General features: G+C 35.8%; 1 pseudogene; it reads right to left on the minus strand.

The window, feature by feature from the left end:
- Positions 1–10560: 10560 nt before the first annotated feature.
- Positions 10561–11230, minus strand: LOC101976893 (uracil-DNA glycosylase pseudogene; annotated as a pseudogene).
- Between the last annotated feature and the right edge of the window lie 7181 nt (positions 11231–18411).

The following is an 18411-nucleotide window of genomic DNA, read 5'->3' on the forward strand; positions in this document are numbered from 1 at the left end:
AGAATTGAACCCAGTGCCTCACACATGCTAGGCAAGTGCTCTACCACTGAGCCACAACTCCAGCCCAATAATGGCCATTCTAAATGGTGTGAGGTGATATTTCAGTATGATTTTCATTTCCCTAATTACTAGTGATATTGATCACTCTTTCCAATAAATGTTGTCCATTTCTGTCATCTTTAGAGATGCGTAAGTCCAAAGCCCATTTTTTTCTTGTTCATTGGTTATTTTACAATTGAGTTGTAGGATTTCCTTACATCTTTGGAAATTAACTCCTTATTAAATGGTTTATAAATATTTTCCCCTAATTTATAGGTTACCTTTTTTTGTTTGATCATTTGCTTAACTATTCAGAAGACTTTTATTTTGATTCATTTATTTCTTTTCTAACCTTTCTTTTTTTTTTTTTTTTTTTTTTTTTTTTTTTTTTTTTTTTTTTTTTTGTGGGGCTGGGGATTGAATCCCTGGCCTTGTGCATGTGAGGCAAGCACTCTACCAGCTGAGCTATGTCCTCAGGCCTTTCTTTTCCAATCTTTTTTTCTTTCCTTCTACCAATTTTAGGCTTAGTTTATTTTTCTTTTTCTAGTTCCTTAAAGTATAAAATTAGGTTATTTGAATTTTTTCTTTCTTTTTTGTAGAGGTGCTTTTCACTATGCACTTCCATCTTAGTACTACATTTGAAACATTCCACAAATTTCAGTAAGCTGTATTTTTCTTTTCATTATTCTCAAGATATTTTTTTTAGCTGGGAATGGTGCTACATGCCTATAATCCCATATTTGGGAGGCTGAAACAAGAGGATCACAAGTTCAAGTCCAGCCTTAGCAATTTAGTGAAGCCCTAAGTAAGTGAGACCCTATTTCCAAATAACAAATAAAAAGGGCTGGAGATGTAGCTCAGTGGTTAAGCACCCCTGGGTTCCATCTCTGGTACCAAAATTAATAAATAAGTAGATAAATATATTTTCTAATTATTTTTATTTTTTCTTTCAGGAGTGTTTTTAAATTTTTATCTACTTGTGAGTTTTCTTTCTGCTATTGATTTCTAGTGTCACTTATTGTGGTTAGAAAAGATAATTGATATGATTTGAATCTTAAATTTGTCAAGACTTGCTTCGTGAACTAACATGACATTCTGGAAAATATCTTATATACACTTGAGAAGATACTTTTCAAGAACCCCCAGTGTGTGTTTTAAACTCTGAACATTTCCAAACCCTGTGAATACTATATATATATACATGATAAAATTTAATTTATAAATTAGGCAAAGTGAGAGATTAACAATAGCTAAATAAGAGAGAACAATATAACAATGTACTACATTAAGTTTACATGGATGTGGTCTCTTTCTTCCTTAAAATGTGGAATTTTCCATTTAATATATTTGGAACGTGATTGTGGGTAACTGAAACTACAGAAAGTGAGACTAGGGACAAAGGGACACCACTGTAGTTCTTTTGTTTGTCTTTCCATCTCTTGCTGTTTTCCTATGTGTTTTGCTGATTGTTTTTCTTTTTCTGGATGAATATACCTAGATTTCTTTCTTTTTCCTTTGGTGTAACTTAACTTCTATAGGTATTTTCATTGTGTTTTCAATGGGGCTTAAATAAAATATTTTTATTTATAAGCCCATTTTAAGTTAATAACAGCTTACCTTCAATTACATATAATAGCCCCACATTTTCCTTCTCTCACCCACTTACTTTGTTATTGATGTCACAGTTTGTATTATGTATACATTAACATGTTTTTAACTGTTTGTATTATGTATACATTAACATGTTTTTAATTATAGTTATTTTTAGTATTTTGTCCTTTATTTTATTTTTTGCTACCAGTGATTGAATCCAGAGAGTGAGACTAGGGACAAAGGGACACCACTGTAGTTCTTTTGTCTGTCTTTGGTCTCTTGCTGCATTCTAGGAAAGCCCTCTACCACTGACCTACATCCCCAGAACTTTTTATTTTGTTTTAATACAGGGTCTGGTGAAGTTGCTGAGGCTGCCTCAAATTTGGAATCCTCTTGCCTCAGCTTCCTAAATCACTGGGATTATAGGCATGAACCACCACTCCTAGCTTTTAAACTTTTCTACTAGAATTAAAATGGATTTACCCAATGCTGTTAAAGCAATACAGTATTCTATTTTCACCTATATGGTTACTTTTACTAACTAGTTTTATATTTTCTCATAATATTGTGTTATTTTTTAGCATTTTTCATTTCAAATTGAGGAACTTCTTTTAGAATGTCTTGTAAGGCAAGTCTGGTAAGAATAAAATTGTCCAGAAAAATCATTTTTTGTGCCTTCATTTCTGAAGGAAATGTTTGCCAGGTATAGTATTCTCTGGTAACTTTTTCTTTTTTTCCTTTTTTTCCCCCAGTACTATTCCAACCCTTCTGGTCTACAAGTTTTCTGGTGAAAAGTCTGTTTGTAGTCTTTTGAAAGTTGTCTTGTATGAAATGAGTCATATTTCTTTTGTTGCTTTTAAAATTCTCTTTGCCTTCTACTTTTGGCAATTTAATTATCATACATCTTGGTGTAGGTTACTTTTCACTATCTGATCTGAGTTTCTTTTTTTTTAAATATTGTTTAGTTGTCAATGGACCTTTATTTTATTTTTTATATGTGGTGCTGAGAATCGAACACATGCTAGGCAAGTGCTATACCACTGAGCCCCAACCCTAGTCCCTGATCTGAGTTTCTTTGGGCTGCAAGTTTTGGAAGTTTTCAGCCATTATTTCTTGTAATAAGCTTTCTGATTCTTTCTCTTCTCCTTCTAAGATTCCCATAATGAATATACTGCTCTGTTTAATGGTGTTCTATAATTCCCTTAAGCTTTCTTTACTATTTTTAACATTCTTTTTTTCTTTCTGATCCTTGTATTGCATAAATTCAGGTGGTCTGTTTCTGAGTTCATTTATTCTTTCTTGCATTAATTTACTATTGAACCACTCTAGTGAATTTTCCATTTCAGTCATTGTATTTTTTTAGGTCCATGGTTTCTGTTCGACACTTATTTTCCCTCCATTGAAATTCTCACTTTGTCATACATTGGTCTCCTCAGCTTGTTGAGCATTTTTATGGTGGTTATTTAAATTTTTTTCAGGCAATTCATATACCTCCATTTCATTAATGTCAGTTTCTGGAGTTTTATCTTGTTCCTTTGTTGCAGTTGTATTTCCAATTTCTTCATCTTAACTTTGTGTTGGTACAAGTGCATTAGGGGGAAAAAGGTTACTTCTGCAAGTCTTCACAAAGTGGCTTCCTAAAGAAGACGTCCACACTGCTATTACAGTTCTTAGTGTGTCCTAGGCATGTGCTGAGTGCTGTTAGCACTCTAAGACAAGTGAGACAGAAATCATTTCTTAGGATAGTACCAAAGAAGTTGGAGCATTAGAAACAAAAGACTCTTTTCTTCCAAGAAGGAAGTTGCAGTTTATTCATTTCACTTTTCATTGGACTAGGGTAGTGGGGCTATGGTGAGTGCTTGTGTATTGATTCAAACTACCTTCTTTATTCTCAGTGGCCCCTGGGCATCTGGAATTTGCCAGTTTCCATAAGTACTCTTGACAGGTGAAGCAGAAGCCAATCCTAGGAAACTTTAAGAGAAATTGAAATGTATGAAGTGCAACCTTGTCCTTATCCTCTCTAGGGAGAAACCTGAAGCTAGGTTTGTTTGTTTTGCCTACTCATTCTGTACTGGTTTTGGGGAAGGAGGTATGTTGAATGTCCACATGCTAGTTCAAATCTCCATCTCTGTTTCTTGTATCAAGAAACTGCTAGAACTCCCAGACAGATGAGATAAAAATATGTTTTTCTTTTCTTTTTTCAGTTTTCTTTCTTTTTTTATCAGTTGCACATGACAATACAATAATCTTGACATATCATACATTTGAATCAAATGGGGTATAATTTCCCATTTTTCTGAGTGTACAGGTTGCAGAATCACATTGGTTATACACACACACACACACACACACACACACACACACACACACACACATATATATACAGCAATACTAGTGTCTATTTTATTCTGCCACCCTGTTTTTCAAGTAGGGCTTGCAAAAGCTGGCATATTGAATGTGTGGTCCAGTTCTTTTCTCCCCAGGAGAAAGCTGAGAGCTAGGGCATTTCTCCTGATTATATTGTGCTGTGCCAAGGGTAGAAATTATGTCAAGAGGGTTTTTTTTTCACTTCAATTTTTCTGTTGGTTTCAACATGGGTGATTTTGCACTCATCTATGGTGAAGGAGCCTCTCAACTAGTTTCTAGATTTCCCACAAAAGGAATTAATCTGTGTACTGCTATTGAATTAGTGTGTCCATGAGGAAAACAAAAGTCCAGGGCTTCCATTTTCACCGTATTGATGATGTCACTTCTGGGAGCACTTACTTTTAAAGCCCTGAGCCAACATGTATCAAATATGCTTATATTTGAGTGCTCTGCTATAGAGATCATATGAAGAAACCCTGGGACTATAGTAGAGAAATCACTAACAGAGTGAAATCTTCTAGATGTCACCATTGAGATATCAGGCAAGTGAATGAAGCTATCTTTGATCAACTAGACGTGTTGAGCTATATGTTACTGAATGGCCACAGCTGACATCACAGAGTAGATGAATCACCCAGTCAACCACTGCTATAACTCTTAACAAAAACAAAACAAAAGCAAAAATGAACAAACAAAATCATAAGCTGTAACAAGGCTTTTTCCCATCAAATTTGTGTCAAAAAGTGCAGAAACTTGGATACTACTTGCAAGCTAACAAGCTGATAGAAGATCTGAATCAGAGACAAAGGACTTTATTGTTCACAGCAAAAGGAAATCATGTTGGTTTGTGTATTATCCTCATGCCAACCACATCCAAGTGAGGGCAACATGAAGGGCCCATTCTTGAAGCCTGTGCAGTCAGTGGATTGTAAAATAGGAGAGTAACCCAAAGCTAGGAGGAGTCTGTGTTTTATAAAAAGTGGAAGCCAACCTACTCTTCGGGAAGAGGTACTGTCTCATCCTTAAGGTCTTCTTCATGTAAATGAAACCCCAAGAAATGCATTAGGTAAAAGTGATTAAGGCCATGCATTTTTGGTATACCCAGTGCACATGTGTAGAGGTCAACATGCTGGATTGCTACTTGTAACAGATTGTTACACAACAGATTGCATGCTTCATTTTCAGTTGGACATTTTCACTATATAACAGGAGCATATCCTGGACCCTGGGTATTGAGAAATAAAACTTAACAGTTATTTTTGTTGAATCTCACAGGGAAAAGAAATATAGTATGATAGAGATCTGCTATCTCTTTGCAAAACTTCTGGTCTCAAGTCTAAATAAAACAAATGACTTTTTCCTTTCACGATAGTTTTCACTTTTGGTTTCTCTTTCCTCCTGTTAACACTTACTTTAAAACAGTGCATTTTAATATGGTGTCTTAGTTTCATGATGGGTTTAATGGAGTATGTTAATGCCCCCAAACTGTGTACAAAATATTATGTATGTCAACTTATGCATTTCTTTCCCAAGGAGATAATAAATAGTTCTTTTCAGACATTTTGAAAGTGTGTTTTAAGCAAAGACCATAAAATAGCAAAGATATAACGAAATTCACTATTTTAAATTAACCAACCTAAAATGCTATCTTTAAAGCCCTAAAAATGCCTCATTTGCCATCATTGGCAAGCTAAACTCTAACTATTGGCTATTCCTAAATAGTTTGGTACTGCACCATGTGAGGCCACAATTTGAATGCCTCTGGAATATCTACTTCCAATGTATGTGTTCAGTATGATATTTTTTGGGGGGAGGGTACTGGGGATTGAACTCAGGGGCACTCAACAACTGAGCCACATCCCCAGCTCTTTTGTATTTTATTTAGAGACAGGGTCTCACTGAGTTGCTTAGTGTCTTGTGTTGCTGAGGCTGGCTGTGAACTTGCAATTCTCCTGCCTCAGCCTCCCAAGCCACAGGGATTACAGGCATGCACCACCGCACCTAGCCAATGTGGAATTTTTATTGGCATAATTGGAGAAGCCATGGATTAGAATGAGCACATGGATTATATGGTATTAAATTTCTCAATTATTGGTCCTATATTAACTATGCAGTCTTCATAGAACTGGATAAAATATGCCTTTGGAATATAAACCCTATTTATTATAAGGAGTGAAGATCTCAGAGTACAACTGGTCCTTTTTGACCCTATACTTGCATCGAAGTTAGCAACATACCAAAAAGCAGGTGTCAGTATAAATCTCATTTTATCTTTCTCACCAATGAAATGGTTCTATGTGCATAGTATATATGTTGTGTTAATATTTATAGGTCTCATTGCCTGCTTAATAAATGAAGGAGTATACTACATATTTTTTAAAAATATGTTTTTATCCCTATGATTCCAGTCAGATTAAAACTACAAATAATTGGAAGACTCAGGGGCTCTTTCTGGGATAGATTAATATCTGAATTGTCAAAGTCTTCTGTTAAGCTGAACATATTTTTTTGTTTGAATTATAAAGTAAGTCCTTTCCAGTCCAGCAAAAATTCAAAGCCACTTAACTCATTAAACTAGAATATAGCACTAGTTAAATAATCCTACACATTTTCTGCAACAAAAGATATAATTACAATGAATCACAACACCCTCACCCTCCTTCAACCAAACTCCCACCCTCACTCCATCCTATATTCATCTACATAGACAAGACACCTGGATATTGAGAAAGTTGATTTTATAATAATGAAAACAAGCTGAATGGTAAATCTTGAACCTTGCTAAAAGTAGTTATAGTATTTTTTAGAGAATTCCACTGATGTATTTTCTCTAAAACCATTCTAATTCACATTTAGTAGATATCATTTTTTGTCTTTTCAAAATGATTTTTCATAGAGTTTTAATGTTTTCCAAATTATTTCTATTCTGCTATCCACCTGTCACTCAATTAGTGTTATTTTTCTGAAAATGAACTATTGAATAGTTTTCACTTTTAAATATTCAAATAAGTATATACACTGTATATACTTATTTAGATACCTAACATTTATTTAACTAAGTCAAATAATTACAGCTTTATTCCAGTAATTAAATGCCACAAAGGTTAATGTGCATAATTGCTTCAGTCTTTGAACATTTTTTTCTATTTTGGAATGTCTACAGAGTGGTAACACATTAAAACTTGTGACACTTTTAAAAAAAAAAATTTATAACCAAAATGGAGATGAATCCTGGTATATAAAAAAGCTCCATCTCCTTTAACATTCTCAACTAAATCTGGTCTTTTATGTATTATATCTTAATGAAAAGAGATATTTTCTGTGATTCATGGAAAGTAACTTAATCTCTTTGACCCAATTGTCAAATGGAGATAATAATATCCAACTTAGTGTTGTTTTAAGACCTTAATGAGTTGCTGGTTAAAATAATTACCACTTCTTAATTATTCATTGCTATCCAAGAACATGTAAGATTTAATATTCAAAAGACTGGCTGACTTCAAGAGATCTTAATCAGAGTTTAGAATACCAAGTGTATAGAATCTGTGTAGTAGATTGCTGGAGAAGAGAGAACTATGGAGAATGGGCTCTGAGAGTATGAACATCACCCGCATGAACTTGGCTGGAAGATGGTCTCCAAATACACAGAATTAGACTACCTAAGGCTTACATTGTGGTTACCATGGGGGCATGAACAGAATATGATGCTGGAGGTCCTTCAGTGCTGGAGGATTCTGGAGTTCTTGTGTAACCCTGGAGGCAGGATATGCTTAAAATGGTGCTGATATCCTTAACATCCAGCTGAGACACCAAGAAAGTCTTAGGTCTTTAGGAATGAGCACACTCTCAAGAAGGGACTAGAAAAGATGTTCTGTAAATAGTCAAGTAATAAAGATTTTAGGCTTTGTGCACTATCTCTCTCTCTCTCTCTCTCTCTCTCTCTCTCTCTCTCATTCTTCTCATTATTTGGTGGTACACGCTTAGAATCCCATCAAATTGAGAGACTAAGGCAGGAAGATCTCAAGTTGAAGGCCAGGTTTAGCAACTTAGAGATACTCTGTCCCAAAATAAAAAGGGCTGAGGATGTAGCTCAGTGTAGAGCACCCTTGGGTTCAAACCCTGATACCAAAATATAGAATAAAACAAAACAAAACAAAACAAAATAACAAAAATAAAGCTATCATAATATCTAGCAATTCCACTTCTGGATATATATTCAAATGAATATGTTGAAGGGATATTTGTATTCTTGGGTTCATTACAACATTATTCACAATGGCCAGGATTTGGAATCAACCAAAGTGTGTGTCAGTGGATGAATGATAAAGAAACTGTGGTGTATATATACAATGTGTGAGAGTCAGCTTTCCATTACTATATCTAATGCTGCAAAAAATTAACTTATATAAAGAAATACAGTTTGGGAATTAGCTCAGTGGTATAGGGCTTCCCCAGCATGCACTAGGCCCTGGGTTCCATCCCCAGTACCCCCACCACACACACACACACACACACACACACACACACACACACACACACACACAGGTATAATTTGGTTCACAGTTTTGGAAGTTTCAGGCCATGGTTAGTTAGTTGCATTACCTGTGGGGCTGTGATAAGGCAGCACCTCATGGCAGGGAAAGTGTGGCAGCACAATGCTCCTCACCTTATATCTTTTTTTTAATATATATATTTTTTGTAGATGAACACAATATATGTATTTATTTATCTTTATGTGGTGCTGAGGATCGAACACAGTGCCTCACACATGGTGGGCAAGCCCTCACCTTATATCTTTAACATGAGAGAAAGAGAAAGAGGCTGGCGTTCCACTATCCACTTTGAGTGCATGGCTCCAATGATCTGAGGACCTCTGATGGACCCCAACTCTTAAAGTTTCCACCACCTCCCAATAGTGCCAGCTGAGCAACAGACTTTTAACACATGAGCCTTTGGGAGGTATTTCAAAGTATAGCACAATGGAATACTATTCAGCTTTGGAAGGTGGATATCCTGTCACTTGCAATAACAGGTGTTACCTGGAAGACCTTGTGCTAAATGAAATAAGCCAGGTACAGAAGTATGAATACTTACATCTCACTTACATGTGGAATTTAAAAATTGAACTCATAGAAGCAATGAATAGAATGAAGTAGAAAAGTCTCTCCTTCATTGTTAATTGCTTCATAACGAAACTAGAAACAGCCCAAGTTTTTGTCTATAGGTGAACACATAAACAAACAAGCTGTAATAGAGTAATACCATGAGATACCGTTCAGCAATCAAAAGAAATAAATTCTTGATATATACAAATACAGTGATTAAAATCGCAAACATATCCATCAAAGGAAAGAAGACACACAAGAATATGTACTATACTGTACGAGTCCATTTATGTAAAACACCAGAATAGTCTAAACTAATCAAAGGTGATAGAAATCAGAACAGTGGGTAATGCTGAGATAGGGTTGGCTGGTTCGAGATATGGTGGAATATTTTGAGATAAAAGAAATTTGTGATATCTTTATTGTGGCAGGAGTGGTTTCAAAGGTGTATGTATTTGAAAAAAAACTTATCAGACTATAAAGTTCAATTATATAAATTTTTTGTATATTAATTTTGCCTCAATAAATTTTATGAAAGAATTTTTTTTTCCAACGGGTTAGATCTTTTATTACCAAACTTGTAAGGGTTAACTCTTTAACCCAGCTAACAGCAAAACCCACTGTCTTAAAAAAAAATGTGTCTGCGTGTCTTACAAAAATGTAAAAATCTCCAATGATGCAAAAAAAAAAAAATCCAAGTCCATAAAAATAGAATCTGGCAATCTGTCCCTCCTTAAAACACCTCAACTGATGACCCTAGGAGAAAATCCCCCACCCAGCATGAAAACAAAACAGAACCTTCTTCTCTGTTCAACTTCACCTTCATTCCAGACTGCTTCTTTATCCAGTCTGAGGCTCACACCGAGGATGTGATCCTCAGGGATCCTTGCCTTTACTACAATCAGGAAACTCTGATCCTTAGCTTTTGGGACAGATTCCTAGAGGCTTGCAAAAGGTCCTCCAGATTCTTCTAGGAAGTGGCCTAAAGATTCTCCTAAAGATTTAAGGGGCTTTTCTAAGTCAAGCTACCAAATACCTTGTAACCTAAAGTCTAACCTATCAGCTAAAAATGCTAGCAGCAAGACCAAACACAGCCGTCCCAAAAAGGTGCATCTCTCCCATTTTGAACCAAAGAGGTAAGAGGCTGGACAGGACCCAGAACCTGACCTCACTGGTCTTGAGAGAAGTGTGCTTATTTCAGGCAGAGCCACCTTTGCCTTCCTTGGGCCTCATCTTACTGTGCCTGGAGGGTTCAAATACAGAAATGGTCATAGTGCTGTGTCTCTGCTGTCCCTGGCTGGGCAGCCTGGCTCTCTGCTGTTGAATGGAAGCTCTCTCCTCTTAGGCAAGGCACTTAAGAATAAGGAAATTTTCAATGACTTCACAATTGACGAATACTTCAACAGCAGCTTCTCAAACACCACCCCCAAAGAATAGACCCCCTCTCAGTACAAGGTCACAGCTCCTTCTAGTCTATGGGCTTCTTGCCAGATTTCTGCAGCAGCTCATTAGCTTTAGAAAAATGTCTACACCCAAAGAACCCTCTATACACGGACAGTGGGGAGGGATGAGCAGTCTGCAGTACATGGTGCCGCTTCTTGTTTGGCCCATCCTGATAAATCTCCATGGCCAGGATGGACAAAACCATCTATATCTGTAGACAGCTCTTTATAAATGTTTTCCAAACTGGACAGAGGTGGAACAGGTCTTTGGACGCTAAAGCAGAGCCCATGAGCTTGATTGGGTCCATGGTAAGGATCTTGTCCCAGGATGACAACCTTCACATCTTTTATGTCACATGTTTGGGTCCATGTGAAGACTTGGTGTGGAGGTGGGTAAACAGTGTAACGTTTTCTTTCTTCTGCAATGAATCCCATTAGCTTGATGAAATACGGCTTCCCATACTCGGTGCCCAGGGGCTTCCTCCAGCTCTCGCGGAAGCCCACGGGCACGTTGAGGGCCGAGAGTCTGAGCAGCGCCGTGGCCTTGTTTCACTGGATGCGGACCAGCTGCTCCTGGCTCAACGGCAAGGAGGGCGGCATGTCGGGCTTCTGGTGCCCGACCCGGGCCTTCTTGGTGGGATGGTCCTCTGAAAGAATTCTCTTTGAGATTGTATTTCTGGTCATGGGAACAGTTGCTTTGGTTTCTGACAGAATCTACAGTGGGGAAATTCTGGTATCTATTGCCACAACGAAGTGTGAGTTTTCAAAATTTACCAGTTCCCCAAATTCTCTAAATTTTCTGCTCTTATGTTCAGTGTCATTATATTATATATAATATATAACATGTATTATGTAGTGTATATTGGGTAGCCTTGAACATCTATTTATGTGCTATCAGAATTCTTGTTATTAACTTTATTAGTTTATTTTTTGTATCCATCTAAAAAGTGTTATTTAGATTTTATGATTTGATTTGAACTATCTAAATGTCCATTTCAACATGATACTTTTAGATAACAAAATGATGGCATAACTGACAATCTATACACAACATGCAGAAAAAAATCAAAGTAAATAAAAAATAACATAAGGATAGTAAAAAATGTATTTGAAAATATACATAAAATGATAAAGGCTTAATGTTTAAAATATAAGAGGATCTACAATGAATCAATAGAAACAATGAATGATTTAAAAGCCACTAATATTTCCTAGACAAGGAAATACCAGACTCTCAATTATTTGAAAAAATGCTCTGCTTCACTATTAATTGCTAAACTACAGGCTAAATTTAAAAAGATGGTATTTCACACCAATTAATAGGCAAATATTAAGGAGTTGGTAAAAACTAAGTGTTGCTAAGGAAGTGAAGCAAATGAACTGCAATCCACTGCTAGTTAGAGTAAAATTAGTATAACCACTTTGAAAAATAATTTTATATTGCTTAGATAAACTTCAACATACTGATAGCCCATAGTACAGCAAATCTGCTCCTAAGTATAGACCCTTAAGAAAGTCTTGACTTTGTGTGCCAGAAGACATGTCCAAGATTTTAATTTAATTTATTGTGGCTGGGGATTGAACCCAGGAACTCCTGCTTGGTAGACAAGTGTTCTACCGGTGAGCTACACCCAAGAAGTGCCTTAAAAGTACCATTTGTAGTATCAGAAAACTAGAAATATTGCAATTGTCCTCAACAGTAGACTGTAGAATTTTCATATAAAGAAAAACTGGTTAGCAAAGTGGTTACCACAGACTGTCTTGCCAGACTATGTGTATATTCCAGCTTCTCATTTAGCAATGCAAACTTGAAGCAAGTTTATTTCATTTTTCTTTGTCTTTTTTTAGGTGCTGGGGATGGAATGTAGCTTTTCATGAATGCTAGACACTCTACCACTGAGCTATATCTGTAGCCCCTTGAAACAAGTTTCTAACTCTGTTAGTGACCCAGTTTCTTCATATGTAAAAATGAAGGAATAGCAGTACTTACAAAGTTCTCGTAAGGATTAAATTAATTCATGAATGTATTTTAATTCATACACATACATATGAAAACAGAATCACTGACAGGTTAATTTACTTGTCCAAGGTCCCACTGATACCTATATATGTACATGTATATGTATATATGTGTGTGTATGTTATAAAATCTTAGAAGAGTGCTAATAGGCATTAAATCCTATGTTGAATATAATTTTTCTCAAATTGTTGGACAACTAAAATTGTCTTATGTATAAAGCAGTTAAAATAGACCTTAAAATAGGGAAATTACTTTTTAAGCACAGAGCCATAATTCTTAGCTAGAATTTTTATAAAAACTCATCAACAGGCAAAAGTAAACCACGGGTCACTTAAAGATCAGAGGTAGATGGCAACTCTTTAAAGAATGCAAATGAATGATTATCACAAAAGCCAGTTAAAAAATAGTTAAAAAATCCATGGGTTGGGTCAGGTGTGGTGGTACACGCCTATAATCCCAGAGGCTCAGGAGGCTGAGGCAGGAGGATCACCAGTTCAAAGTCACCCTCAGCAATTTATAGAGACCCTGTCTCAAAATAAAAATTAAAAGGGGCTGGGAATGTGGCTCAGTGGTTAATTAATGCACCTGGGTTCAAACCCTGGCACCAGGAAAAAAAAAAAAGATTTATTGGTTGGGCTGGAAGGGATTTGGGTCTATAAACTCAGCAACTCTGGAGGCTGAAGCAAGAGGATTGAATGGGTTAAAGGTTAGGCAGGAGCACACAGGGAACTCTTAAACTGTGGAATGTTATCACTTTATCCTGGGTGATAGACATACAAGTATTCATTCTACTATTAGTCTTAAAATTCTGTGGATACATTTTATAAATATTTGTGTGTATGATATAATTCTAGTCTAGCTTAAAACTTGAGTCTCATATGTAATCACAAGCTCTTCTCTTGTAGTCATAGCTATACACACAGCTAGCTCTAAGGCTAGAAGCCAAGAATAAGCAAGCTCTGCTAACAGCCTCCATTCCCTTTATTCTCAGTTGTTTCTTCTCTGTTGTCAATTATAACAAGGGGTAGAATTAAAAAGAGTGTTTCTTTAACTCAGTAACAGCTTTTCACAGAGCTCTTGGTGTCTTAGTCATTTGGGCTGCTATAATTGAACACCAGAGACTGAGTAGTTCATAAACAGAAATTTATTTCCCATAGATCTGGAGGCCTGAAATCTGAAGTCAGGGTGCCATCATGATCAGTTTTGGTGAGTGTCTTCTTTCTGGCTGTAGACTATCTTTTTTCTGTGTCCCAACATAGGGAAAGATGCAAGAAACTCTCTGGGGCCTCTTTTTAATTTTTAAAAAATATTTATTTATTTATTTTTTAGTTTTCGACGGACACAACATCTTTGTTTGTATGTGGTGCTGAGGATTGAACCCGGGCCGCACACATGCCAGGTGAGCGCGCTACCGCTTGAGCCACATCTCCAGCCCCTCTTTTTAATTTTTTTTTAACTTTGATACTGGGTATTGAATCCAGGGTGCTTAACTACTAAGCCATATTCCAAGCACTTTGAATTTTTTTATTTTGAAACAAATTGCTTAGGGCCTCACTAAGTTGCTGAGGCTGGCCTTGAACTTGTGATCCTCCAGCCTCTGCCTCCTGATTTACTAGGATTACAGGTGTGCACCACCACACCACACCTTCTTTTATAAGGGTACTTATCCTATTCATGAAGGCTTCACCCTCACTTCTCAAAGGTCCCACCTCCATACCCCAGTGCCTATCCAGAAATGTTGTACACAAGGGAGGAAAATGGTTTGTGAGCCTAGAATCCTGGGGAATTTTTGACAGTCATCGTATCAATCTTTGTGCTTAAACTTGACTATGTTTTTTTGTCTTTGCTTTGAAAAGTATCCAATAATTGAAAGATATTTTATTACCACATTTTCTTTATGTGCAACTAACTTAGGAAGTTAAACTTTTAAAATTTGTCAACTTTGTCATTATCATTATCATCATCACTATTGTGTGGCAGAGAAAAGCTGTCATAACAATTTTGAGTTAATTAAAACTTTGAAAAATGTACTCTTATTTTTACTTTGATAGGCTTGAAGAACAAATCTTTGCATTACTATTTTAGTCAATTAGGGCTGATCTAACAGAGTGCCATAGACTGGGTAGTTTACAAACAACAGTAATTTATTTCCCTAGAGCACTGGAGGCTGGAAGTATGAGACCAGGGGATCCAGTATGCTTGGTTTTGGTGAAGGCTCTCTTCCAGGTTGCAGACAACCAGCTTCTTGTATGCTCACATGGAAGAAAGAGAGCAAGAGAGTTCTTTGGGACTCCTTTCTAAAGGAACCCTACACTGTACCTCTCATGAGGAATCCACCCTTATCACCCATTTATCTCCCAAATGCCACACCTCCTAATATCATCAGCTTGGGGGTTAGGATTTCAACATGTGAATTCTGGGAGTAGACAAATATTTAGATCATAGCAGTTGCTGTTAATTTCTGATTATCAAACTCTGGCTCTCTATGTTCTTAATGATACATTCACCCAAATGTTGACTCTTTCATTATGAGCCCATGTGAATATTCTTAAGAATTTTTAGGGCTTCACCACTGCACTCACCCCAGCCCCCTTTATCCTCTATTAACTTCTACAACCAGCCGTCCACTGAGAACCCACACCAGAATTTCTCCTTGTTGGCCACTTAACTCTAGATACTCAAGTGTTATTCCTATGATGAACTATAGAAGTATATGTCGTGCCACTGTTATCTCTTTAACTCTTTCCTTCTTTTCCCAAGTCTCCTATTTTCCTGATCAGGTAGGTACAGAGGCATAACAGCAAGCCTGTTGCCTAAACAAACATCTAGCCAGGGATCAAAATGCCTCTACTCTTTTATATGGACCCCCAATTTCATGAATGTTTTTTCTTGGAACACCACACAATTTGATTTTGAGAAGAAAGCTTTTCCCCCACTTCCACAAAGAGGCAGAGGAATCACTTGGATGACTTCTCTACTACCCATGGTTCTCTCGTACACTGTGGTGCAAGAGTAGTGCCCTGGTTGATTATGGTATGGGTTTAGCTGGGGCACCATTTAAGAAGCCTGCAGTGTGACATCCAAAGTTGAGTTTGGGTACCTTATTGGAGACTCCTTTTAGAATAAGATATTGTGCCTTAGTAACATTCTTAATTTTTTTTTCTTTATCAACTATGGGTTTTAGTAAACAACCTCAGAGCAACAAGAAACATACTATTAATTGTCTAGTAACATCAGATTCCCACATTTGTTAATTGTGTGCTCTCTTTCAAGTCTCCTAAATTCTCCCAACCTCAATTTTCTTATCATTATTTAGAAATAATACCATGTCTAACCTTTTAGTTGTTTTAATATTGAAGAAGTACAGGTGCACAGGGACTTGTACAGACTAAATATTTAAGAAACTTTGAGAGAGCACTCATAAATGTTCATTTGGAAGAAAGGCCTGAATTGGGCAGAAATTAACCTAATACAATAAATGGAATATTTCATAACTTTGAGAAATCGATCCCAGAATGTAGATTTTACTACATACCCTAAAGTAAAAATAAATTACATCTTTAGAAGTAATAACATAGTAATTAATGGATTGGTCACATAACTATAAATTATCCTTTGGTACAATATATTTTCTTAATTTTATCTTTGGCTTTACATTTGGTTATTCCATTAAAATGAAGAGGTTATTCTTTGGAAATTATTTACTTTTTTGAACATAAAGGCTTTCGTTACTTTGCATTATTTTTTTATCCATACAATAGGCTATTTATACTGTATTATTCCGTCTGGAAATAAGTACTGAAAAGGATTCATTATGATATATGTTTGATACAAAAGTAGGCATGATAATCTATTTAATGAGAGTTTGTTTCATAGTTGAATGTTAGTTTGAGAATTGTGAAAATTAAAGGAGCTTATTCCTATAAAGTTCTCAGCAAGGTGTCTGATGTATAGTAAAGATTCAAAATGCTATTACGATTATTATAAAGATTTCTACATAGGCTTTTTAATATTTTTATGATGCCAAATTAAATAATGTACTAAAATTCCAGTAGGAGAAAAATTAAGTTGGATAATGACAACTGAAATCTATATTTATTCACATGATTTCTACATTTTGAAAAGAACATATTTCATGCTATTAAGATAGGTTAATGCCACACAGTGGTCTACACCTGTAATTCCAGTGATTCAGGAGGCTGAGGCAGGAGGATCACAAGTTCAAGGCCAGCCTTAGCAAGTTATTGAGGCCCTAAGCAACTTAGCGAGACTCTGTTGTAAAATAAAAAAGAAAAAGGGCTGGGGATGTGGTTCAGTGGTAAAGTGTCCCTGGTTCAATTCACAGTATCAAAAATAAAAAGATAAAAAAATAAACAAATAGGATAGCTCTTCTCCAAAAGGCTGTCTGTCTACAAATATTTTATGGATAATTATATATCAAAGGATATTAATAAACCTTTTCTTATTTCTATGGCATAGAAGTAGTTTCTTGTTTCTTTTCTTTTTTTAAATTGGCAAAATTAAGAAAACAAAAATAATAGAACACACCATAAAAGCTTAAAGCATCAATCACATATTTGCGTGTTTTTACTTAGGGCTTTTCCTTTGAGTGTATAAAATCAATAATGTGAGTTCCACATTATTTTTCTTACACAAACTATATCAGATAACTTTTTTTTACAGTTTGTTTGATTTTATTTAAAGCAGTTAGGGAACTTAAAATTGGCAAACAGTCTGAGTTCAGAAATCTTTTAAATGTTAATAAGATTTCCCCTATATTTACAGTTCTCATCCACACCAAATTTAAAAGGAATGTTTAAAGATGCAGCTTTAATAATATTTTACAAAACATTCAAGTTAGTTTTCCTAGAAAGAACAACTCTTTTTGCATTCTTGTTATCATAATAGTTCCTTAAATCAATTATCACATTAATATGTACAACTTGCATAAATATGTTTTAATATGAGCTCAACAGATTCTTTGTAAGCATCTAATTTGAATGGTAGGAAGAGAAACATGTAGTTAGTAAGAGTACCATCAACTAGCAGTGAGTACTTTAATGTTCCCTGGGTACCAGTTTGAATACTTTATAGAAGAAATAGAGAATATATATTATTTTGGTAAATCAGTTAACTGGTAGTCTGGTAAAGGAATGTCTTGTATTATATTCTAATAAGATGACCCTTTAAGTGACAATAGCTGATAAAAATTAGTCACTATCTTTAGGTAGTACAGATCGATATCAGTGATTTCAGAATTTTAAAATTTCATTTTTATTGAAATGAAAAAAAACTAACTAAATCATATTGAACTAAAAATAAGCTCCAAAGAACCACATATGCAGTATTTTCCTCAAGGTTTTCTCAAAGCTGCCCCCCACCCAAAGTAAGTAATTTTGCGGAGGGTGTAGTACTGGGGATTGAACTCAGAGACATTGGCCATTGAGCCATATCCCCAGCCTTATTTTGTATTTTATTTAGAGACAGTGTCTCACTGAGTTGTTTAGCACCTCACTTTTGCTAAGGCTGACGTTGATCCTCCTGCCTCAGCCTCCCAAGCAGCTGGGATTACAGGCATGTAATTACTGAGCCCAGCTCAAAGGTAAATAATTTAAAATGTACCTAGAACATAATATCATAATATCAAAATATTCAAATCATAAAATAGTTCTCTTACAACAAACAAGCAGTGGTTTTGTTCCTCAGAAAGTGCTGTGTATTTGGGAGATCTCTATAATCTATGAACTTCCTCTGATCCCCATGCTTAAAAGTCTTTCTACAACCCTGTTGATCCTTAAATGTATATAAAGCCCTTCCTCCTGAATTGATTCAGGATTCCAGGTGC

This window comes from Ictidomys tridecemlineatus, chromosome X, assembly GCF_052094955.1.
Source record: "Ictidomys tridecemlineatus isolate mIctTri1 chromosome X, mIctTri1.hap1, whole genome shotgun sequence".
Taxonomy (NCBI): domain Eukaryota; kingdom Metazoa; phylum Chordata; class Mammalia; order Rodentia; family Sciuridae; genus Ictidomys; species Ictidomys tridecemlineatus.